The 12,943-nt window shown below is 25.1% G+C and overlaps 1 long non-coding RNA gene across 1 annotated transcript in view; it reads right to left on the bottom strand.

Moving 5' to 3' along the window:
• Nucleotides 1-3,745: 3,745 nt before the first annotated feature.
• Nucleotides 3,746-12,943, bottom strand: part of LOC129606959 (uncharacterized) — a 73,985-nt gene continuing 64,787 nt past the window's right edge. Inside the window, exon 3 of the long non-coding RNA XR_008696787.1 lies at nucleotides 3,746-4,003. This is a non-coding gene — a long non-coding RNA (uncharacterized LOC129606959). The remainder of the gene's footprint in view (nucleotides 4,004-12,943) is intronic.

Below are 12,943 nucleotides of genomic sequence, written 5' to 3'. Positions count from 1 at the left end.
TTTACAAGACGTATTCGTGATATTTCAATTTATTCCAGTTCCCCCTCATTATCCTGCCTGTTTGCACTTTCTTTAATATTAAAGTTAAAAATTATTAATTTTAAATTACAATTCCCTTTAAAATATAGAATTATAGAATTTTTCCCAATTTTATTCTCCAAGAATATTTTCAAATTGTTTGCCATACCACTCAAAATCCGGTATGTATATATAAAGTGAGCTTAGAACATTACTCACATTTACACACGTACAATTTAATACGCTTTCAAATAACAATTATTCAGAATTAAAAATTAAATGTTATTAAAATTAATGATGTGAAAGTTAAAAGTGTTGAATAAATCTCATTTCTTATTTTGCATTTTTTGTTCTAAAATTATTTAAAATAATTTATTCAGAGGAAAAGAGAAAAAAAGCAGAATGATTTCTTCCTTTTCGTTTCGATTCAAAATCATAACACAAATAGGATTAAAATACACAACAAAACTATTGTACATGAGAACAACGACCTTGAAATTTTGGAATTTTGTAAAAGAGACTCAAGGAAAATTTCATTGTAAAAAAAAACTCACTCTTATAAATCTACTTATAAATTTTTGTAAAGGGTAAAATGTTGTTTTTTTTTAAATTAATTATTTTTTAAAGCGATCAGAACGTCGGCAATAATTTATTACAAAAAAAAAAAAAACCCAAAAAGGTGTGTAAAATTTCATAAATTCAAAAGATTTTTTAAAAAAGTCTCCAATTCAAGTGTGGGTTATTGTTGAGTTGGATGAGACAAAAGTGTGAATTTGTTGTGCAAAATTTTAAATGAGTTCAAAATATTTAATTAAAAAATGTGGAAGGTGACGGCACCTATACTAAAATATTATAACTTAAAATTTATGATTTCTAATTTATTTGACATTAATGTTTTTAGGACATAAGGTAAGCTTTAGGGATCTAAGCCAATTTTTGAAGAGCTCGGGCTGGTTCGAATGAGAAGCTGAAAAAGAGAAATCCAGCAGTGCCACACTGGACCAATGCATACCCTTCGGGGAGCCGCAACACCTAACCTAACTTAATCTAGTACATAATTCAAATAAAATGTGCTTTTTAATTTAACGTTTTGCGTCCAATCCCGTCCATTACTAGCACGTTTTTTAAATATCTTCAACTTTTTAAGATCGAGTGCTAAATTTGAGGCATAATTCTCTTAGCTCTTGAAAAATTTTGATCACTAAAAGGCTTAAAATGCAGGAAATTTGCTGTAACTCATTTCTATATTTAAATTTTCTGTATTCTGTACCTGTAGCAACAGTAATTGTCTTCATATTCTCAAATTAGATAGTGAATTTTAATTGAATTGATTAAGCTGAATTAACAAAAAAAAAATTTTTTTTTTGCACCCAGAAGTATGCAAATTTCAAGAATATTAAAATATCAAAATTATTACGGAATTAATTGAAATAACTGAAAAACAAAATTTTTTCAACACATTAAAGAGGAAATGTGTTACTTTACAAACACTTGATTTTGGCTGAACTAATTTGTAACATTATAAAATTGTTTTAAAGCTCATAATTGAAAAAATCTTTAAGTTAAATAAATTTTCGTATTAAAATTTAATGATTTTCAAAAATTTAAGGATTTGCAATAAAATTGTTCATTAATCATTTAATTTTCCCATTAGTCTAAAAGAATGTAATGCGCGAGAAAAATGAGTCACACGTGTTAAAAGTCCAATTCATAAATCAAAATTTTTTTAGTTTAATTAAATTTTCCACTACCGATCGTTTATTTTTAGGTAACAATTTAAATTTCACTGCGTTTTTCTGGTTAACATAAATTAAAGTTTCAATCACAAGCACCACAGTTCCACAGCTCAAGTCATTCTACAATAAACACGAATTTTAATTGCAAGCAAATTTCGTAAATTTACTCGGCTTGTCGTGATTTTACACTAAATGATATCAATGAAAATTCTTTTATTCATTAATAAAAAAAATATTTAAAAGGACTACACATTATTCCTTACACACCTGTAAATAAACTGAATCAAATCCTTAGAATTTCTATTCTATTCCATTTTCAAGTTTAAGTGTCTTTTATATTATACATTTTTCAAAATAAATAGTAACGAGTTCATTAAAAACAGGAAAACAAAAATTGAAATAAATTCTAAGAAAATTTTTTCTTAAATTTATTCAAATCGTCTTAAATATACATACAAACAAACACACTCATAAAGAGAAAATATGGAAATAACTCTTCTTTACAAAATTTATTTTTTATATTTACAATAATATTTTGAATGCCATTAAATCCTATTAATTCATATATACGAGTAACTACATACACCTACACTATAATATGAAAAGGATTTGAATACAGTAAATAAAAATGGGAAAGAACAAAAAAAAAATACTTGGAACTGTGAAAATCAAGTATAATTTTAGTAACCTTGCAGACATTGACGCAATTTTTAATTTAAACTCATTTTATAAAATCCTATTATGGAATTTCTCTTCACCTTCTCTTTTTTTTCTTTATTGCTCAGAATTTTTTAAATTAATACTCGAAACTTTTGTTTTAATTTATAAATTACTGTAAACTAGACAATACTCATGTACGACATCTATTATGAGATTCTGAATTTAAATTTTAAATGTAAAAAGACCACATTGAATTGAATATGAAATTTTGTTTACAAAGGAAATTTCTCTTGTTTCTTATATATTTTGAGAGCGACACAATCCTCGTATATTATAAATGTCATAATTTCTAAACGATTTTCCAAGTAGTAATAAGACAATATTGCTTTTAAGGAATTATGTAGTTTGAATTAAATAATTCCTCTCTTTATCTCTTCATACCAGAACATACAAGTTCGTCATACACAATTTATACAATAAACACAATTAATAAAGTTTAATTTAAATTACAAATGCACTTTCTTATTAAGTGTGAAGTATTGGTTCAGAAAAGAAGAACAACCACGGGTGGACCGATACTGTAAACATATCATTGTTTGTTATTTTGCTGGAAAAGTTGGTTGGGTTCATCAAAAATGTGAGTTTTTGTTGAATCCTCGAGACGGTGGCAAAACAAACTGAGCGCTCGGTGGTGGGAAAAAGGGGCCCAAAACTTTAATCCGTACAACTAAATTATTTAAAATTACTAAATTGCAATCAGTTTGTACAAAATTACGTATTGTTTGATTGCTTATTTGTTTGCGATCATACAGTCGCATTTGTGTATTCTTGAGCCGAATACAAATAAGCAATCAAACATTTTCAAAACTGCTAAATTGTATATCTGTCCGAGCCCCTATATGTACAATAATTTAAATATAAAGTATGAAAGTTTTATTTTAGTAAATTTTTGAAAATTTTAAATTTCTTATAACATTGAATTTGATTTTTACTTACTTGCTTTTAGTTTGAGCTTCAGATAGTTTTGTATGATTTCCAAGTATTTTCTAACTTAAATACATAAAAATAAATTCACATTTTCTTCCAATTACGATTTCAAATTCAATAATTGAAAATTTAATAAGATTCCTCCAAAAATTTTCTTTATTTTCTTTAAAGTTTAGTTCACTAAATTCACTAAATTCACTAAAAATAATTCATGAATTTTTAAAAATTTAAATTTTCAATATTTTTTTTTCAATATTTTTTTTTGTAATGAGAAAAATTTTTAAAAAAATATTTTTTATTTTGATTTAAAATTTCAGGTTGCTTGAAAAATTAAAATAAAATTTTTGTTTTTTTATTAATTATTATTCACTTCCGTTCAGAAATTCACTGATTGTGTTATAGGTTATGTCAAAACGATATTTGAATTGATTATTGTGAATAGTTTTTATTGTGGCGAGAGATTAAGAATAAAAATTGCAATTTTAATAATATTCTCTTTAATTTTTTGACAATTTTTAATCTCAATTCTCGCAATTATTTGAAATTTTCTGGGAAATATTAATTCACAATAATTTCCTCTTGCTGAAAACGCTGCACGAAATCTAAAAATAGAAAGAAGAAAAAAATTATTTTATCAATAATAAAATCTAATGCAAATCTTAATTATTATTTAAAATTTAAAAATTTTATTTAAAAAATTTCACTAAAATTGAATATAATTACATTAAATGTTGTCAGATGTTTCCAGACGCATTCAAAAATCTCTTACAAAATTATCTAAAACAAGGAGTTTACACGTTTCACTGACAAACCGTATTATCTGATATTAACACTAATGATACGTCATGTTAAATACGTCTATTGAAAATTTGGCATGCAAATAGTTTTCATTAGAGCGCAATATTTTGAAAAATATTTACGATAAAAACTGTTGTAAGTGATTACGATATAAAACAACTGAAATATTCTTAATCTTTTTGACGTCATATTTAATACTTAAATTTTCCTTAAATTCTTAAAATTTTTTTTACGGTATTCAATTTAAGCACATGGTTTTTTCTTAAATCCTTAATTTTTTTTTAAACAAAGTCAAAATGAGTGGTTTCAAAAGATCAAAAAATTTTCTATATATAATAGGTATATGTAAACAGTGCATAAAATCAAGAATTAGATAAAATTCATTCAAGTTTAGAAAAAAAAAACGTATACCAAAAAAACCTAAAACAAAAGGCTCCCCGGCATAATTTTTCTACGCTTATATCAAATTAAAATTATTTTCTATTCCAAAAGGAATTCAAAGCCTTCAAACCTCAAAGTAAAATAAGCAGAAAAAATAGAAAAAACATAGAATAATAGAAGAGGAAAAATCAACCTAAAGACCTCATCCTTCTTCATTTATTCATTATTATCTTCTATTTTTTTTTTCTATATTTTCTTAATGTATACTTGTGGGTTTTTGTGATGCGGAAGGAAAACGCTTAACCAAGACTCAAGTTAAAAGTAATTTTTCCCTCATATTTTATATTTTGTTGGTTTTGTTTTTATTGTTTTATTTTGTTGTCTCTTTATAAAATAAAAATAGAAATTTTTCAATTCTTTGATTTTTTTTATTTTTTTTGAAAATTTTCATTCGAAACCATCACGTTTTTAGGGGCAAAAAAAAATTTAATTTTTTTTGTTGTAGAATAAAAGAAAAACATGTTTTCGTTGTGTTCCCACTTTGCATGTAATGAATTAATGTTTTTGATTCAAGAACAACAAACGAGAAAAAAACGATTAACACATCAGCAGCATGAAACCTATGGCAATGAATGTTTTTGTTTTAATATACAAATCGTTTGAAATTTCAAATATTGATTTTTTATTTATGTTTTCTCGTTTTAAAATAACTATAATTAACTAAAAGGCATTGTGAAGTATTATTGACAGTTCGGAATTATAAAAAGTGTTATTACTATACACCAGCAACATCTACAAATTTTATAAGAAGTAATTTTCGAATTTTTCGTTCAAGAACTCCTTAATTGAATTCTAATTTCTCTTAGGCGAATTTTATTACGTCCCGAAATATTATTAATTGTATTTTATTATTCATAACATTTTATACTTCGGAAACTTACGTAGTGACGTAAATAAGCTAGAGCTACGTAATATCAAAATATTGTGTCAAGAAATAAAATGTCAAAATATTGTGTCAAAATATTTTTATATAGATGTTTTTAAAAGAGCGTCCAAAATACGCGATATATCGTAAACAGCATTTGTTCTTTTAAAATCATTTGTTGTTTGCAAGTGCTTCTTGGTTGTTGTCAAATTATTGGTTTTGTTCCAAATTGTAAAATATGCAGCTATCAATTTAGAAATTGAGATGTAATGGTGTGTACTTTAATATTTATTATTCGTCAATAATTTATTTGACTGTAATTGACAAACACTTGACATATGCTTACTTTCTGACATTTTGATTTAAAAATAAGTTTTTTTTAAGTTTTAAATAAAATTAGTAACAAAATATATCCGTTCGTTGCACGTGGCGTAAAAATTTACTTTCGAGTAGTATACAATACGCATTGGTTTATGTCTTGGCTTTACTAATTTAAATTTGATTAATTTTTTTTAAAAATTCTGTACTAAAGCCGACGGTTCTTAAGTTTCACTAAAAATCAACTTTAAAACTGTCATTTGATTAGAAAACAAAATAAATTTTATCTTGTTTTGAAATATAGTCAAAATGTGCGGTACCAGGAGGACACGATTTCAAAATAAAATGTCAACAATGTCAAAATTTTAAATTAATTATAAAAAAAAAAAAAACCTCAAAACTATGTGAGTGAGCCCTAATCGAGTCCTTTTTTAAATTAATGAGAAATAAGCTTAAAATTTATCTTTTAATAAAATGAAGATTTTGTAAACTTTTTACCAAAATTTGTTCTATATACACAAACACATAATAAAATAGAAACAACTAGTATGACAAAAGGTCAATGATCTTATAAAAGAATTCTTTTAAAGAATTCCAAGCCCGCAATAAATTGAATTGAATTTTGATTTTAGAGGAAAATTTAAAAAATAATTCAAAACTAAAATAAGGCAAAAACAATAAAAATTTTTGAAAAATTATTCTGAAGAAGGAAGGCTACTACAATTCTGTATCTTTTGCTCTCTAGATACCCTTAAGGATGACTGAATAAATTGTAAATCATTTATTCCATATCCTTAACTAGATGATGAACAAAAGAAGTATAGAGGGTAAAAGGAATTCATTTTTTTTATTGTTATAATAAATGGTGTGGCAATTGATTTTCTTTAATATCAGAAAATGAAAAAATACTTGTGCAGATCAATTCTAAATCACTGACTTTGAAATAGTTACTTTACCACTAAGGTTCTACTTATAGGAAGAAAATATTTTCTTTTATCAGTTTTTTTTAATTCTTCAGGATTTTGTTAATGAAATAGAGTAAAAGGTTTTGGAAAATCTAGATATTTTGTTCTAAAAAATATTTATAATTTGTGAATCTTCCGATTGTTTTAGATTTATTCGTTTAGCAGATAATTGATAATTTTTAGCATTGCAGTTAGGACAATCAGCCCATTTGTAGGGTTCCGGAAAATATAATTTTCTAAAGCCAGAATTAGAAGCACTTATATATAAGACGGAAGATTTTTGAATGACACTATTCTTAAGCCACTAATGAGTTTCATTACAATATTGAACCTAAATAAGAGGCACTTGAATAAGATGCAAATAGTAATTTTGCAGGTTCATTTGAATTTTCTAAAAAATTTAAACTTGTGAATGAAATTTCTTATAAATGAAGTTTTGTGAATTTTACTAGTACAATTTCGGATTACAGTCGAATCTGAATATGAATAATTAAAAAACTCGAACTAATAAGTGGAAATTAAAAATTTAGTTCAGTGGAAATTTTTGTTTTTCAAATTTAATTGTAGATTGTAGAGGGTTTAAAGACTCATTAAAATATTTTTGAAAAATCCAAGTGTACGAATTTTTATTTAAAAATTAAATTAAATCAATATTTTTCATTTAATTACTGAAGAATATTCATATACACTTGATATCAATGACAATGTCTCTATTATACTCAAATGCTTGTACAATACTAAGGATGTGACCTTAAATTTTAATAAAAAATTGAAGTAATTTTAACGTTATGAGTTGATGTTTTCAATTTAAAATATAATGTATGTAAAAGTACTATATACCACCTATATAAACCTATAAATTCCCTAACGATTTTCATTGAATATTTTTCCCCCATATGCTTCTGTTTACTTTGCATACACAAGTATACACATAACAATTTTTATTTCCTGTAATAATAAATAATAAGTGCCTTTTTGAATGTTAACAATTATCCTTAAAATATCAAAAAATCAAAAAACAAAAAAGATCACAAAATTTTTTCAGGTTCAAAGTATCTGTACAATATGCTTAGCCTACAAAATCACTAAAATAAATATATATATAAAACGTTCCAATATTTCATGTATTCTAAATTATGGTACGCAAAATATTTACGATATGATCACGTGAGTGTATACGTCAAAATTTTTACCTTTTACTACACACACACACACACAAATGTTAATAATTTTAATAATTATTCAAAATTATATTTTCATGTATCATACAAGTATTTCGCATACAATTACATATACGCAGAATAACAGTGTTTTCTTTCGCAGTTATAATTTGTAAATGTAAAATATAAAAAGCAAAATGGAATAATATGGGAATTGAAAGTAATAAAATATTTTATAAAATATAAGTACCCTATTATCTTATATTTGAATCATCTTCGTGCTTGTCGTTATGTCATTGTATTTAAGGTAGAGTTACGAGTTTTAAAATGAATAAGAAGAGAAGATAGATCGTGTCAATCCTTGTGACATAACTGCAGAAATATTTTCTAAGAAAATGACAGATGACAAATGAAAAATGTCAGATGACAAATAACAGCTGACAGATGAGAGATTTCATATGACAGATGACAGGTGACAGATGAAAGCTGACAGGTGACATATGACGGATGGCAGATGACAGATGTCAAATGACAGATGACAAATGAGAGATGACAGATGACATATGACAGATGACAAATGACAGACGACAGATGACAGATGACAAATGAAAAATGACAGGTGACAGATGATAAATGGCAGATGGCAGATGACATATGACGGATGACAGATGACAGATGACAGATAAAAGATGACAGCTGGCATATAACAAATGAAAAATGAAAAATGTCAGATGACAAATGACAGCTGACAGGTGACAAATTTCATATGACAGATGCAGATGAATTGTCATTTTTGAGTAAAGACTTCAAAACGTCATATGTTCGCCATTTATAATAGATATTGTAATTTTAAAAGATATATGCTTTCGGATTTGCAAAATTAACAAAATTAATTGTCAAAACCACCGGATAGCGCAGCAATATTTTTTGTGAACATATGATTTTCAAAAATTTTTGATGTCTGTAATTGTCAATTTATTATCTGTCAGTTTTACGTTATTACGTCAATTGAAAAATCATTAGTTTGCCCACCCGAATTCCCCAATGTAAAGATGTACACTATAGTTCTGTTTTATTAATATTTATCCTAGAATGGTGGCTCTGTTACTTAACTTGTTCGTTTCAAGTTTGAACATTATAACTGTTCGTTAAAAACGCAGTGTTTAACTCATAATACGAGTATAAAATGTGGCGTAAGCAAATGTATACTCAAAAAATCAATGCTAAGATGTTAATGTGTGTAAATTCTACTTTAAAAAATGAGAAGAGAAAACAAAAAGGAAGAATATTTTGTCCATTATTATTCTTTTCAATTGAAAACTGCATATACCTTCATGTTTTATTGTGTTGTATTGTACTTTTACTGTGATTGTATGATATTAGCATGTATAATATTAATGTATGAGTGTATTGTATAAGCTATTTAAAAATGGAAGCTTCTTTTTCATACTCCTTTTAAAACAAAAGTACAAATTATAAAGTATAAAAATTAAGAATGAAATAGAAAAATATAATTTTTAAATTATAATAATTATAAGAGTTTCTTTCGTCGCCTCCATGGTATAAATTCTTTAACAGTATTGGTTGAAATAAGCGTAATAGATTACGCATTTAAATATCAATGGCTTATACTTCAATATCAACGTATACCAGATTCAGAGCAAGCATGCATTTTAACAAAACGATTTAGTTCGAACAACATGGTGAAATTGTTTGAAAAGCTTAAAACGTTATAAGTACTTTGACAAGATATCCATTGACACAAGCGGCACATTTTATAGCAGTGTTAAACATGTCGAAGACTTTAAACTTCCCTCAACACTCTCTTTTCAATATAATATTTGTCTCTATCTTAAAAACAGTAGTAAAATGATATTTTAATTTTACATAACTTAGTATAACATTTAGTTTTTAGTATAACAGTTATAACATAGTATAACAGTAGTATAACAGTTGAGTATAACACTATAAAATGATGGATTGTTTTTAAATAACAAGATTCTCAAAGCAAATAAATTTTTTTTATGAATACAATTGATATACATTGTACAAAATTTTATGGAAATCACTGTATTTAAAATCAAAACGAAAAAACAAAATAAATAATGTTTGTTCATTATTATTTAACTAAGAATTTCCGTAAGTGTTTTGCAGTTATTGTCTATGTACTCGTTCATATACCCTCAAACGTATAGATGAATTTATATTTTTGTATAATAACAACAATTTATGATATAATATCAAGTTGAATACACACAAACATTGATATGCTTGATAACAAGGATTATTTAAGTGGGTAGCACACATATTATCCTTTATTTGCATGAACGTGCGATATAAGGTACAATTGAAAATTGTTTTTCTTAAAAATGATTGTTTTATATTGTATTTTAAGAGGATATTTTAAGTGTACGTATAAGTATATGTAAGTATATAAGTATATATAGTGGGGAAAGAAATATGTACATAATAGTAGCATAGATACCATTTTTTTATGACATACATACATACATGTATGAAAAATAATAAGAATAAATAAATAAATAGAAAAAAAATAAAAATGACAATTTCAAGTTGAGATTTTGTACTTAAAAATATTAACATTCGTACATGATTGCCGATGGTGTAACATGGAGACGTGATTATATAACATTGAATTTTTATTTGAGAGAAAGAAAATTTTTTATATTTGCGTTAAATATGGATTGGGTTATCTACGATATACGGGAGAGGAGAGAAAAGGGAAAGAATTAAAGTTAAAAATCATAAAAATTAAAATTATCTCGCACCAAATATCGTTGATTAACATTAATATCAATTATTAAAACATTTAATTACAAAAATTTTTGGTGTCTCACTAAAATTATATGTAAAAAATTATTGTTATTATTAATATACGATAACAGTTTAATTTTCATATCCCACAATAGAACAGAATAACATAAAATTCAATCAAGCGGAAAGACAAGCGGCAACATCATTAACTATTTTTAAAAATTCTATCAAATAAGTTTGCATATTTATAGGAGCTCTTTTATACTCAAAATGTTCATAATGATGGCTAATAACAAAAAATTTAAATATTCAAATTGGCTTCAAATGAAATTTATAAATAATTTGTCGAATATTTTATTTATTATATTGTACGACAAAATTTAAAAAAAATCAATATTCAAAAGTACATGCACCTCTTATATACCTACAACATTATTTATACAATAAAAAATTCAACACGATTTTTATCTTGTCATCTACATTTTCATTTAAAAAATTAATTACCTTGATTCAACCTTCATGTGATTTTGTATTTAATTCTGATTAAATGAACGTTGCAATATGTTTTTACCATTTTAGTACTTTTGTGTATTGCCCCAGTATTTCCCATGATTTAATTAAAATTTTTGCTTTAATGAATCAATAATTTTTCAGAGAAGTCGACAATAACAAAACATTATAAATAATAAAATTAAATCAAATATAAAATTTATATTTTATAGACTCGAGTCTCCAGTATAGGTATAACATGTAAAATTAAAATACAAAATTATTCATATACCAATATAACAAGTACATAAGTATATTTGAGTATTATTGTGAATATGAAATTCATTTATTGACATGAAAGTCAACAAACAATGTAAATAATGTTGTGAATCGATAATTTTTAATGAAATTGACGTGGACTAAGCCATGAATTTTTATTTTGTATTTATTAAAATTGATTTATTTATTCAGGAAGTTGAAAAATTTGAAATATTTAAAATGATGCGTAAAAATTATATGACAAAAATCTAGCATAATCTGCTAGAGAATGTAAATTAACGGGATATGACAGCAAAATATGTATATTTATGTAGAAACAGTGCTTTTAATGAGATACGATTCAGAATGGCGGAATAGAAAATAAATTTCATGATCGCACATTGAGTAACACAATGCAACCTGAATACGAATACGTACAGCAATACAGTGTTGAATTAATCGTAGAACAGTGATTGGAGCTTCTCGGGCAGATATGTAGGTAAAGTAGTTACAATTACAAACTAACTCAAAATAGTACTGATTCAGATAATCGCTAGAATCCATAAAAATTTACTTAAAAATTGAAGGTGACAAAACTTGTCAAATTTTTGAAAATTTAAAATTGAATTGTCAATGTCAAATTAAGATATTTTGGTTAGAAACTTTTTACAGCTCATTTGAATGCATTGGTAAAAAATTTTCCTTCTTGTATCTAAAATATTTTAAATGGAAGATGAAAGGATACGAATTAAGAAATAACTCAGACCATTTTTCTCGTATTCCAAATTTCCAATTAAATTTCGGGCAAAAATAATATGCAAATTTTCGTTTAAAATTTTTCGACCTAACACACTGCGATTAATTCAATTCTTAGGCCTTTCCTTGCACCAATACCTTAAATTTCATTTCAATAAATTAAAAATATTTACAAAGTTTTAGGAACGCAAAAATTTAAGAATTTTTTTTTAAAAATTGAAAAAGTTACGAGATCATTCCTATAAAATTTCTCAGCTCATATTAAATAAAAGTAAATTATCTTTAATTTTAAATGCTTAATTAATTTTTTTTGAAAAAAAACAAAAATAAAAAAATTTAAAGTATAATTAGATTTCCTTTGCATAATAGATAAGGATTACATCTAGTATAAAAGAAAAAATCATTAAAGAAAACAAAAAAAAACACGAATTTTTTTCTCAACTTTAAAAGAATTTCTATGATCTTTAAAGAAGATGAAGAAGAAATCATCTTATCTTCCTTTACCATGGAATCTTCATGCCATATTTACTCTTTTGATTTTTTCTTAATCTTTAAATCTACATTTAAAATTCTAGATCATTTAAATTACTTTTTTTTTTGGCTTGAAATAAATTTTCTAATTTACTTTCATTTACTTGAAGATTTTCTTCTTTTCATGTAACAAGAACAAATTAAGTATTTTTTTTTTTATAAATATTTACCTTGTAATAAAAACAT

The sequence above is a fragment of the Condylostylus longicornis genome, unplaced genomic scaffold (genome assembly GCF_029603195.1).
Source record: "Condylostylus longicornis isolate FDR11 unplaced genomic scaffold, ASM2960319v2 ptg000022l, whole genome shotgun sequence".
NCBI classification, from domain to species: Eukaryota; Metazoa; Arthropoda; class Insecta; order Diptera; family Dolichopodidae; genus Condylostylus; species Condylostylus longicornis.
The sequence above is the reverse complement of the archived record's forward strand: the minus strand, read 5'-3'. Positions and strand labels throughout refer to the sequence as shown.